This window comes from Oncorhynchus kisutch, linkage group LG8, assembly GCF_002021735.2.
Source record: "Oncorhynchus kisutch isolate 150728-3 linkage group LG8, Okis_V2, whole genome shotgun sequence".
NCBI lineage: Eukaryota > Metazoa > Chordata > Actinopteri > Salmoniformes > Salmonidae > Oncorhynchus > Oncorhynchus kisutch.
Window position 1 is genome coordinate 56,654,522 of NC_034181.2, and position 14,095 is coordinate 56,668,616.

Genomic DNA, 14,095 nt, shown 5'->3' on the forward strand with positions numbered 1-14,095 from the left:
CAATAACTATGTGGGACGCTGGGCTGACGGGAGTTGTAGTTTTCATTAGGCAAATATTCAACCTGGTTCAGCACAGACACATAGTAATTAACTACAATGACCATAATCCATTAAACCCGTTCTTCTCGGCTCGGACAATAGTGTTTGATTGCGGTCTGCTATAGAGTACATTATACCCATAAAACCTACTGGTCAGAAAATCCCACCATAGTGGATTTTAGAAAAATAAGGGCTGTGTTTCAGGTGGGCCTGGCATGACATTTTGATAACCGTGTAAATCTCTCTAGGAGAAGGTGACCCCCCCTTGAGCATCCTATTGGTTCCTGCATGTGGGTCATGATTATCTATGCAAGTAAAATGGAGGTCAAAAGATAAACGGAAGTTTTTCATGTAAGCTATGCCATCATTGTAGTATAAATAATTCTGTGATGTTTTGGCTCAAAATGTATGTGTAATCTGTTGATTCGTTGGATAGTAGACGTAAGATATACCAGCCACCCATGCACCACTCTATCAACGCTGTAAGGAAGGGATGTAATAAATAAACAGACACAGACAGCCTCACCATAACGTTAACAGAACTGCGGGTATGCAGTGATCTGCAGGTGGGGGCGAAGGACACTGTCTACCAGTGTCCTAGCCCAGTGTCGCCCCGGAGTCCTAGTTAGCAAGCTAGCTAGTGCATAGTGTCCTTCGCCCCTACCGACCAAGCACCTGCCCGCGCCGTAACGTTAACAGAACTGTGGGAAAGCAGTGTTCGGCAGGCAAGGGCGAAGGACACTGTCTTACCGGTGTCCTAGCTAGCTAGTGGTGTCACCCCGCCTCCCACCCGTGTCTTCTTCTTCTGAGAGGTTTATCTGCTGTTGGTATCCAACGTTATGGTACATTACTGGCACCTATTGTAGTCTCCTGCCTGTGTACCTAGTTTAAATCATAGATGAAACGTTTACCAATAGAAGTATAGAGAGGGGTTCCTGCAGATGCACAGAGATAATGTTAGATGGTCTGGCTGGCTGGCTGCTACTGCCTGAGTAGAGATGAGATTATGACTTTAAAGGAATGAAAAAGAATAAAGTCAACGAAGTATATTGTATTATTGTATTATTTCATGTTCTATTGATGTCTAGCCAATGTGGACCTGACAGAGACAATGGAACATTTTGGCCATTGAATGTTCACTATTCTTCTCAGAAGTTGTAATGCCATTATTTAATAATGCATTTAATGTTGAAAAAAAATCTAAAACTGTGATTACTTTGTAAATTGAACTGAGCCAACCTTAAAAAGCACTAATGGCTCAGCACTAGTTCCCCACATGATACTGATTATTTCAAGTCAATGGGTAGCAATAACTACACTTTTCCATGGTATGTGATCATCTCTCTCTCCCTCTCTCATATATTTTATATTTGATTTCAGAGCTACAGTAGCACAAAGTTCATGTCCATTGCTATTTCATAGGAGAGCCTCATTATTCACAATGCTGCTGTTCTCCAGCAGCAGCTTTAATTACATAAGGCTTAATTGAAGAAAGCATGGCTCCTATTGTTTTTTTTTTTTTACCTTTATTTAACGAGGCAAGTCAGTTAAGAACAAATTCTTATTTACAATGACGGCCTACCCCGGCCAAACCCTAATCCGGATGACACTGGGCCAATTGTGCACCGCCCTATGGGACTCCCAATCACGGCCGGTTGTGATACAGCCCAGGATCAAACCAGGGTCTGTAGTGACGCCTCTAGCACCGAGATGCAGTACCTTAGACCGCTGCGCCACTCGGGAGCCCATTGTAATGTCAGCAGTTGTCTATCAGCATTGCACGATACCTGTTTGTAGCCACATCCTCTATTTATGGCATCCTCTCTCATCAAACTTGCAACAACAATACGTTCATTAAATCTGATCTTAGTTAGCTACTGACATTATAACTAAGATCAGATTTAATTAACGTATTGTTGTTGCAAGTTGCCACAGTGCCTGTGACAAAGACAAAATCCACACTGAAGTCGGAGGGAGAACAGCCAGTCAAGATCACAACTAAAATATGTGTATGCTGACAGCAAACAGCCACTTTGTTATATAAATTAGTTAGGTTAGGGTTAATCATCTCATATGCATGTTTTTAATTTGAATTAGAATGATGTCTGTCAACATGACATACAAACTTTCTCTCTCTCTCTCTCACTCTCTCTCTCTCTCAGCCTTTAACCACACCATGTGAAGTTTCCCATCATTTTTAAATATAAGTTTATTTGGTAATGAAAACAGTATCTATGTTTGACATTACAGTCCATTTAACAAGGCCAGTACATTCCTGATGGCCCAGCAGAGTAGTGCCAGTGGCGGAGATGTTTCTCTGCAGGTAGTTACAAGGCACAGCACGGAGGCCTGGATAATGAGGATAAAGGGAATCAAAAGGTAGAGCATGTACCATATCAAACAGCTTACAGCAGAGGATCCCTACAGCACGGAGAGGGGAAGTTCACTGAGCCATGCGTCCTATATTTAGCATTATTATTAGACCCTCCGTAATGTCTAGAGCTCAGAGTGTGTTCCCATCAAGCTTTAGCCTTTACAGCAGGGGTGTCAAACTCGTTTGCCCCATTGGCCGCATCCGTACTTAAAATGTATTATAATTCATCTCCGTCAAAATTTGCACAAAATATTCCTCTATCCATCGCTTTTGGAATTTCTGATGCTCCTTAAATCTCTAATTTTCGTTTGGATGACTGTTAGTAAACTGGACAGAGTGAAGAGATTATAAATGTCCATTATTATTTCTACACGGTTTTGATTTGGTTTTAGTAATTTAAATGTCGATTGAGATCGTTTTGCCCCCAAAAAAATTTAAATATATATTTTATTTAATTGTTTATCTCAAACCACCAACGAAACGGTATCCTTTCCCGGGATTGAGAGGCTGTCCCTTGCTGTGCAGTCTCAATAGTTCAGAATACGATTCTTGCACATATTGTTTGCTAGCATTACCTTAACCATCACTCTTGTGTTCCAATGGCATGTTGTTTTAGCTAATCCAAGTTTATCATTTTAAAATTGATCATTAGAAAACCCTTTTGCAATTATGTTAGCACAGCTGAAAACTGTTGTTCTGATTAAAGAAGCAATAAAACGGGCCTTCTTTAGACCTGGAGCGTTGACATTTGTGGGTTCAATTACAGGCTCAAAATGGCCAGAAACAAATAACTTTCTTCTGAAACTCGTCAGTCTAATCTTGTTCTTAGAAATTAAGGCTATTCCATGCGAGAAATTGCCAAGAAACTGTAGATCTCTTACAACGCTGTGTACTACTCCCTTTAACAGAACAGGGCAAACTGGATTTAACCAGAGTAGAAAGAGGAGTTGGAGGCCCCGGTGCACAACTGGGCAAGAGGACAAGTACATTAGAGTGTCTAGTTTGAGAAACAGATGCCTCACAAGTCCTCATCTGGCAGCTTCATTAAATAGTACCCGCAAAACACCAGTCTCAACGTTAACAGTGAAGAGGCGACTCCGGGATGCTGGCCTTCTAGGCAGAGTTGCAAAGAACAATCCATATCTCAGACTGGCCAATAAAAATAAAATATTAAGATGGGCAAAATAACACAGACACTGGACAGAGGAACTCTGCCTAGAAGGCCAGCATCCCGGAGTCGCCTCTTCACTGTTGACGTTGAGACTGGTGTTTTGCAGGGTACTATTTAATGAAGCTGCCAGTTGAGGACTTGTGAGGCGTCTGTTTCTCAAAGTGAAGTTTATTTTCGTTGTTGATTGCCCTAATCCCTTAGTTTTGGTCTTCATTTAGGCCTTAGTTTAGTCTGCGTGTTGAACCTTATGTTTATTAGTGTAAGAGATGATACTGCATACACGGATTCATATTTTATTCTCAAATCCTTCATAAAAATGATAGTGTCTCAGAAGATGGGAGTAGTCCTATTTTGCTAAATAGTGACTATAGTCCTTGTTTGAACTCCTGATTAATGAATGGAAGTATTTGTCAGCAGCAGCTGCTGTTTGTGGCATCCTGCTGTTCAGCTTTGGCAAGTTACGTAGAGAAATAACTCTCTGTGGCTCTGGAACCGTAACAGTCTGGATAACTAAGGTATAGGCCTATAGCTTTCTCTTGGGAAATACTTACCCATAATACATGGCCAAAGGTATGTGGACACGTGTTCAAATGAGTGGATTCAGCATTTCAGTCACACCCGTTGCTGACAGGTGTATAAAATCGAGCACACAGACATGCAATCTCTATAGACAAACATTGGCAGTAAAATGGCCCGTACTGAAGAGCTTAGTGACATTCAACGTGGCACCATCATAGGATGCCACTTTTCCAACGAGTCAGTTTGTCAAATTTCTGCCCTGCTAGATCTGCCCCGGTCAACTGTTAAGTGCTGTTATTGCGAAGTGGAAACGTCTATAACGGCTCAACCGCGAAGTAGTCGGCCACAAAAACTCACAGAACGGGACAGCCGAGTGCTGAATTACTTGTTACTTTTATCTCTTATTCTTATTTTTTTGAAACTGCATTGTTGGTTAGTAAGTAAGAATTTCACTGTAAGGTGTACCTACACCTGTTGTATTCGGTGCATGTGACTAATGCAGTTTGATTTGATGTGCAAAGCACGTAAAAACAGTCTGTCCTCAGTTGCAAAGCTCACTACCGATTTCCAAACTGCCTCTGGAAGCAACATCAGTACAATAACTGTTCGTCGCGAGCTTCATGAAATGGGTTTCCATGGCTGAGCAGTCGCACACAAGCCTAAGATCACCATGCGCAATGCCAAGCGTCGGCTGGAGTGTTGTAAAGCTCGCTGCCATTGGACTCTGGAGCAGTGGAAACGCGTTCTCTGGAGTGATGAATCACGCTTCACCATCTGGCAGTCCGACGGACTAATCTGGGTTTGGAGAAGAACGCTACCTGACCGAATGCATATTACTGACTGTAAAGTTTGGTGGAGGAGGAGTAATGGTCTGGGACTGTTTTTAATGGTTTACCTGGTTTATTTCCAGTGAAGGGAAATATTAACACTACAGCTTACAATGACGTGCTAGATGATTCTGTGCTTCTAACATTGTGGCAACAGTTTGGGGAAGGCCCTTTCCTATTTCAGCATGACAATGCCCCCGTGCACAAAGCAAGATCCATACAGAAATGGTTTGTCGAGATTGGTGAGGAAGAACTTGACTGGCCTGCACAGAGCCCTGACCCCAACCCCATCGAACACCTTTGGGATAAATTGGAACGCAGACTGCGAGCCAGGCCTAATCGCCCAACATCCGTGCCCGACCTAACTAATGCTCATGCAGCTGAATGGAAGCAAGTCCCCGCAGCAATGTTCCAACATCTTGTGGAAAACCTTCCCAGAAGAGTGGAGGATGTTATAACAGCAAAGGGGGGCCCAACTCCATATTAATGCCCTTGATTTTGGAATGAGATGTTCAAAGAACAGATGTCCACATACTTTTGGCCAATGGTGCAATAGTGCCACAGTGAAATACATATTCTCGGATAATACTAATTATTTTACCAATTATATTACTGATCAAGTTTATACTATCCCATTGACTACATTTGTTGATGCTTATTTTTTTATTTAAAAGCCAGGCACAAACAACTCAAATATTGAATCCAATGATGTATAATTGATCCTATTGTATATAGCATTAGACCTATGATAGCATTTCATAATATATCATCCTGTATGTTCATAGATATTTCATAATGCAACCAGTGCCTTATCCTGGAGGATCACGTCTTTACCACTTACGAGTTCATAAATCTATACCGCCGTCTATATTTTAAGATGGGGTGACTAAGATGAGTACCCCCTCCCTGCAGCAGTATGCAAGCACATGCTCACAGTCACAAGTGACAAGGTATGCGTTCTTAAAATAGGCCCGGCTCAGATTCAAGGCTGTTTGCTGGACTATATAGTGACCCGCTGTCGTTAAAGTAGAAAGCTCCTTGACATTAGATAAACAGGAACTGGATCAAACTTAATTAGAAACTGATATAACATCCCTGAGCTGAATGACCCCTCATGTATATGTAAACATTTCACTGTAAGGATTACCTACACCTGTTGTATTCGACGCATGTGACAAATAACATTTGATTTGTACCTGTATTTGATCAAACATTGTATTTTGCCTGCAGTATCAAAGACCAAAATGCCTAATCACAGTATCTGGCACGTGGGGGCTGTGTCTTAGCTATTTTGGCATGAAGGGCTTTCAAGTGGAGTGCATCTGCTTTTCTCCTGCTAGACATGAGGATATCACAGTCATGCCACAATTAATGACATTGCTAGAGCCAGGAACAGTGGACATTACCAACCCCTACACTTTAAGAAAATACCTATCTACTGTGTCTAACTATTTCACTCTAGTTGCATAATTCCTTGTAAGGGCCTGAAATACATTAAAGTTGTCTGTTTAATTATGGATATTCCCCTGAAACCCTTACATGCTTATACCGTTTTACACCCGAACAGTAGAACCTCGATCAGTGGGCTCAGTTATTCACATCTGATAAAAGCCAAGTCACTGTTCTTTAAAGCCAAGTTACTGGTCTCCTTAAGCTGGGTGGCTGTGAGGGAGATGTATACTCTATTAGCGCCCCACTTAACAGAGGTACATTTTTACATCATTAACTAAACACATTCCTTTATTTGAGGAATTCCATTCCTTCACATTTCCAGAGCTTAAAGCCTGGTAAAAACACAAACCTCACACAAGTGTGTTCAGCCAAGATACCAGCATTGGGGAAGCTACTCTAAAATAGTTTATTAGGTACACCCATCTAGTTCCGGGTCGGACCCCCCTTTGCCCCCAGAGCAGCCTGAATGATTTGGGGAATGGATTCTACAAGGTGTGGCATTCTAACATTGCTCAATTGGTATCAATGAACCTATGTGTGCCAGGAAAACCTTCCCCACACTATTACACCACCAGCCTGTACCATTGACACCAGGCAGGATGGGGCCATGGACTGCTTACACCAAATCCTGACTCATCAGCATGACTCAACAGGAACTGGGATTCGTCAGGGCAGGCAATGTTTTTTCCACTCCTCAATTGTCCAGTGTTGATGATCACGTGCCCACTAGAGCCGTTTCTCTTGTTTTTAGCTGATTAGGAGTGGAACCCGGTGTGGTCATCTGCTGCAATAGCCAATCGGTGACAAGGACCGAGTTGTTTTTGCCCACAGGCCTGCCGCTGAGTGGATGTTTTTTGTTTGTTGCACCGTTATCTTTAATCCCTGGACACTGTTGTGCGCAAAAAGCCCAGGAGGCTGGCTGTTTCTGAGATACTGTAACTGGTGCACCTAGCACTGACGATTATACCACGCTCAAAGTCGCTTAAGTCATTCATTTTGCCCATTCTAACATTTAATCGAACAGTAACTGAATGCCTCGATGCCCGTCTGCCTGCTTTATATAGCAAGCCATGACCACCTGTATCACTGTCTGTAGGAGCTAACCATTTCCGTGAATGGGGTGGTGTACCTAATAAGCTGGCCGCTGTGTGTACTTTACCTAGCTACTGATTACTTCACACTAGAAAACGTTAAGCTATACGAACGCTACCCTTAAGAAAAATATAATTTACTTGACTAAAGTTACTTTGAAAAAGTAGTTCATATCATCCAAACTACTTCGTGAAAAATCATCATATCTAAATCTGAAATGTCATAGACTACAAATTGCAAGAACAGATCCCTCTGGAGTCAAATGTTAACATGTGTAATTGAAACACAAAAACTATGTTTCAAGTGAGAACTACGCAGGTCTGTTGCTGAAAAAAAGGAAATTCTTTATTTTCTTTTCATGATCAAAAATGTAGTGTGTAGTTCCAGTAGTTAGCTAGATAGCATGGCAAAAACGTAATTAACTACTGGAACCAAGCTAGTGCATATTGTAGTTCAATTATTAATTGAACTACAGTAGATGTAGTTCACTACTCCTGAACACTGCCAGATACTGAAACTAAGAGCAATTTTAAAGTTAGCAGCCGGCATCTCTGTCTGGCTGGAATCAAAAAGAATGGGTTATTCAGTCACCGCCCCACAAGTGCGTAATATGGATTTTAGACTGGTTTGATCTCCTCAGAGTTATTTTTATCTTCAAAGTTGGCTGAACAGTGAAAAAGAACAAACCTATGATATGACCGTAGGTGGTTTCATTTGATTCCTGCCTCTCAGTTATGGAGAACTTAACAGGTTATGGACCCGAATCCCCTCGTTCTCTGTTCCACCTTCTGTAGGTCAGAGCAGTATACAACAACAGAAGACAGTGGGTATTAAAAGCAGCATGTCACATCCTATATTCTGACTGAAAGACCGGGGCCATGTCTTTGATCATTATTGATAAGATCTCCTGTGTCCCCTAGCAAAACACTACTTTGCCATTAGAGGGCAGCCTTTCAATGATATCACACAATCACACCGTCAAGCTCTTCTAAAGACATGCTGACATACACACGTTGCAGAAACACATCATTGTAATATGGATTATGGCAAGTTGTTAGCTGGTGTTTTGTCTGATTTGATCTCCTTATTGAATGGGGTTTGTTTGTTGTTCTAATGCCCTGCCTTGCATTTCTACTGTTGTTGTTTTTGGTATTATTTGATCGTGTTTTATACAGTTGGGTGTCCAAACTACGACACTACAAACAGAATACGTAATGATACTGCTTTAGTAGTGTCTAGCCCTAGACAGTGCAGAGACAGTCTCAGCTACACTTTCAACAGTATCTCCTCCTGAAGCTAGTATTCTTTAACAGAAGTGTCTTATGCCGGAACTTACTCCCTGTAACTTTTCTGTTTGCATTACAAAGATTTACAGTTGGCTGACAACTGAACATTTCCAGCTGAGTATCAGGGTGGTTTGCCGACGATGACGAAACTTAGGGAGATGCCTTTTATATTCACAGTACCTCAGTATTTAATGTGGAGGATCCATTGCTGACACAGATAGTTATCCATGATAATTTGAGCTCAGAGTTACATTCTCTTACACATCAATGTCACACCGTAGGCTCGGCTTCTGTATTTCCATCTGTTGTTATTCATTAGTATGCGAGGGGGAAATACCTTAAAATACATCTAACTCAACTGCTTTAGAGAGGCTTAAATAATGAACCTTTGGGTCAATCTAAATGACCTGAAAGAGATGTTGATATTTAGTGGTGTGTTTAATTGAATTCTCTGTGATGTCTTAATTGAATGAACAGACAGCTGCACAGAGCATGCTGTAGAATACATCACTGAGGAGCAATACAATGTCAAACTCTCTTCACCCAAGGCAATTCACCAGGAATGCTGTCCAGACCCATGTTCATGTCATAAACCTTTTGTCTGCTAATTTGTTCATGGGAGCTAGGCAAAGGTGGAACCAAGTAATTGTTTTGCAAGTCACAAGTAAGTCTCAAGTCTTAGCACTCAAGTCCCAAGTCAAGACAGGCAAGACTGAGTTAAGCTTCAAGTCAAGACTCAAGTCCTAAACTTTGAGTTTCGCGTCATAATGTGCTCTTCAACAAATGTAATACCATTTCATATTTTTAACAAGAGTAATAGTTAGTATATTACATTTATGCAAATCATGAATGTTTTTACAAATATATATATTTATTACTTTCCAAATAAACTTAATTTTTCCATGGAAATACATCAAATCCAATCAAAGTTTATTTGTTACGTGCTCCGAATACAACAGGTGTATACCTTACAGTGAAATGCTTACTTACAGGCTCTAACCAATAGTGCAAAAAAGGTATTAGGTGAACAATAGGTAAGTAAAGAAATAAAACAACAGAAAAAGACAGGCTAAATACAGTAGCGAGGCTATAAAAGTAGAGAGATAATACAGACACCGGTTAGTCAGGCTGATTGAGGTAGTATGTACATGTAGATAGATAGATATAATTAAAGTGACTATGCATATATGATGAACAGAGAGTAGCAGCAGCATAAAAAAGAGGGGTTGGGGGGGGCACACTATACAAATAGTCCAGGTAGCCATTGGATTACCTGTTCAGGAGTCTTATGGCTTGGGGGTAAAAACTGTTGAGAAGCCCTTTTGTCCTGGACTTGGCACTCTGGTACCGCTTGCCATGCAGTAGATAGAGAGAACAGTCTATGACTGGGGTGGCTGGGGTCTTTGACAATTTTTAGGGCCTTCCTCTGACACTCTGGTTTACAGGTCCTGGATGGCAGGCAGCTTAGCCCCAGTGATGTACTGGGTCGTACGCACTACCCTCTGTAGTGCCTTGCGGTCAGAGGCCGAGCAATTGCCGTACCAGGCAGTGATGCAACCAATCATTTGCTCTCAATGTTGCAGCTGTAGAACATTTTGAGGATCTCAGGACCCATGCCAAATCTTTTTAGTTTCCTGAGGGGGAATAGGCTTTGTCGTGCCCTCTTCACGACTGTCTTGGTATATTTGGACCATTCTAGTTTGTTGTTGATGTGGACACCAAGGAACTTAAAGCTCTCAACCTGCTCCACTACAGCCCCGTCGATGAGATTGGGGATGTGCTCGGTCCTTCTTTTCCTGTTGTCCACAATCATCTCCTTAGTCTTGGTTATGTTGAGGGATAGGTTGTTATTCTGGCACCACCCGGCCAGGTCTCGTCGTTGTCGGTGATCAGGCCTACCACTGCTGTGTCGTCTGCAAACTTAATGATGGTGTTGGAGTCGTGCCTGGCCATGCAGTCGTGGGTGAACAGGGAGTACAGGAGGGGGCTGAGCACGTGCCCCTGAGGAGCTCCAGTGTTGAGGATCAGTGTGGCAGATGTGTTGCTACCTACCCTCACCACCTAAGGGCGGCCCGTCAGTGGATCATCTGTGGATCTGTTTGGGCGGTGTGCATGTTGGAGTGGGTCTAGGGTTTCTGGGATAATGGTGTTGATGTGAGCCAAGACCAACCTTTCAAAGCACTTCAAGGCTATGGACGTGCGTGCTATGGGTCTGTAGTCATTTAGGCAGGTTGCCTTTGTGTTATTGGGCACAGGAACTATGGTGGTCGGCTTGAAACATGTTGGTATTACAGACTCAATCAGGGACATGTTGAAAATGTCAGTGAAGACACCTGCCAGTTGGTCAGCACATGCCCAGAGCACAAGTCCTGGTAATCCGTCTGGCCCCGCAGCCTTGTTTATGTTGTTTAAAGGTCTTTCTCACGTCGGCTGCGGAGAGCATGATCACACAGTCGTCCGGAACAGCTGATGCTCTTATGCATGCCTCAGTGTTGCTTACCTCGAAGCGAGCATAGAAGTGATTTAGCTCATCTGGTAGGCTTGTGTCAGCTTGTGGCTTTGCTTCCCTTTGTAGTCTGTAATAGTTTGCAAGCCCTGCCACATAAGACGAGCGTCGGAGCCGGTGTAGTATGATTCAATCTTAGCCCTGTATTGACGCAGGGCATAGCAGGATTTCTTGTAAGCTTCCGGGTTAGAGTCCTGCACCTTGAAAGCGGCAGCTCTACCCTTTAGCTCAGTGCGGATGTTACCTGTAATCCATGGCTTCTGGTGGGGTATGTACATACCATCACTGTGGGGACGACGTCCTCAATGCACTTATTGATAAAGCCAGTGACTGATGTGGTGTACTCCATCGGAAGAATCCCGGAAACATGTTCCAGTCTGTGATAGCAAAACAGTCCTGTAGTTTAGCATCTGCTTCATCTGACCACTTTTTTTATAGACCAAGTCACTAGTGCTTCCTGCTTTAATTTTTGCTTGTAAGCAGGAATCAGGAGGATATAGGAGAGGGAGAGCTTTGTATGCGTCTCTGTGTGTGGAGTACATGTGATCTAGAATTTTTTTCCCTCTGGTTGCACATTTAACATGTTGATAGAAACTGATTTCAGTTTCCCTGAATTAAAGTCTCCAGCCACTAGGAGCGCCGACTCTGGGTGAGTGGTTTCCCATTTGCTTATTTCCTTATACAGCTGACGGAGTGCGGTCTTAGTGCCAGCATCTGTCTCTGGTGGTAAACAAACCACCACGAAAAGTATAGCTGAAAACTCTCTAGGCAAGTAGTGTGGCCTGCAATTTATCACAATATACTATAAAATCTAGAGACTTCCTTAGATTTCATGCACCAGCTGCACAGACCGCCCCCTTTCTTCTTACCGGAGTGTGCTGTTCTATCCTGCCGGTGCAGCATGTATCCCGCTAGCTGAATATCCATGTCATCATTCAGCCACGATTCCGTGAAACATAGGATATTACAGTTTTTGATGTCCCGTTGGTAGGATATTCGTGATCATACCTCATCTAATTTATTGTCCAATGACGCACGTTGGCGAGTAGTGTTGACGGTAACGGCAGCTTTTACACTCGCCTTCTCCAGGTCCTGACAAGGCATCCGGCTCTTTGTCCTCTGTACCTGCGTCGCTTCCTCTTGCAAATAACGGGGATGTCGGCCCTGTGGGGTGTTTGGAGAATGTCCTCTGCGTCCTCCTTGTTGTAGAAAAAATCTTTGTCTCATCCGTGATGAGTGATTGCTGTCCTGATATCCAGAAGCTCTTTTTTTGCCATAAGATACGGTTGCAGAAACATTATCTACAAAATAAGTTTGAAATAACACGAAGAAAAGCACATAATAGCACAATTGGTTGGGCGCCCGTAAAACTGCTGCCATATCTTCTGCCGCTATTTTACATGGGTAGCCATGACAAAGACCCCCCCCCCGACTATTGAGGATCGCAATCGGGCACTGTAGGCTTGTACACAATCGCCCAACCTTACAAACACACACCTTCTCTGTGTATGGTTACAGTAGACTAACATATGTCAATGGTTTTAGGAACAGCAGTAACATCAGGCAGGATTTGGGCTACCAACTGCCGAGCCAGTTGTAGCTCAATCTTGGGTGCAATGATCACGTTCCCACACTGACTGACTGTGTGGTTGCTCACTGATTTAACGTTACGTTAGCCTGCATGCTACACTAGCAAAGTTATAAATTATATAGCTGTTTGCTATATTAGCCACGACTTACCGTTCTTTGTGCAGCTTCAAATGTCGAACAAAGTTGGAAGTTGTTGCACCAGGTCTGTCATTTTCTTCCCGCATGTTTTGCAAGTTACAATGCGTTTTTTGTTGATACAGCGTAGTCTTCATATCCGAAAACAATAATTTGGGGTATCATCTTTCCAAGGGCTCCATCTGAATTCACCCGCCGACGGGTGGCATAATTTGATTGGCTGCTGTCCAATTCAAACTGTAATCTGTTAAATGAAGAGTTGATGCACTGCACACCTTTTTTAATAGCATCATTTTTTATATTTGGGCTTGGGGAGGGTATCAAGTCAGTTCGAGGTAAAAGGCTCAAGTCCAAGTTAAGTCACAAGTCATTGGTGTTATAGTTAAAGTCGAGTTGCAAGTCATCATATTTGTGACTCGAGTCTGACTCGAGCCCAAGTCATGTGACTCGAGTCCACACCTCTGGAGCTAGGTAAACTGAAGTATCTGTAAAATAACTCAGGCATGCATATTCACTAGCTCACAATATCTCATTTTGAATGCAAATACTAATTTGCATATGCACATGACCATAAAACCAGAACACATAACCAAGGATGAACACCCAACCAGGCTATTCTTCGCTTAGAAGTAAAAACATATAGTATTATGTTCTTTATGTTTTCAGACTTTCATACCGTCTATTCCATTTCAAAGAATTAAATGTCTTGGCGAAGAGCATTTCGCAGAGGGCAAGATGTTACATAACAGTGGATATGTTGGGAGATTTGTGCTAATGTAGCGGTCTTTATATGTACCACAGAGGAACCAAGAAATGAAGAGTGACACCACGACTGTCTTTTTGGCTTTTATGTCGATCTGCAATAGTATTGTGAAAAAACAGGACAGGAACACATCAGTCTCCAATGCACCATCTGACAAGTTCTTTCTCTCTCAGTGTTTTCTCAGACTCACACAATCACATTCACACATAAAGCCATAATGTATACTATAAAATAATAACCGGTCCCTGATACAAAGAATGTATCATCTTAATTCTTAGACAATAGAACCATACCTGCAATAGTATTGTGAAAAGACAGGACAGGAACACATCAGTCTCCAA

General features: G+C 42.5%; 1 pseudogene across 1 annotated transcript in view; it reads left to right on the forward strand.

Moving 5' to 3' along the window:
• The window catches only part of LOC109895293 (activating molecule in BECN1-regulated autophagy protein 1-like), a 162,053-nt pseudogene that overhangs the window by 141,442 nt on the left and 6,516 nt on the right, over positions 1 to 14,095 (forward strand). The window lies entirely within an intron of this gene.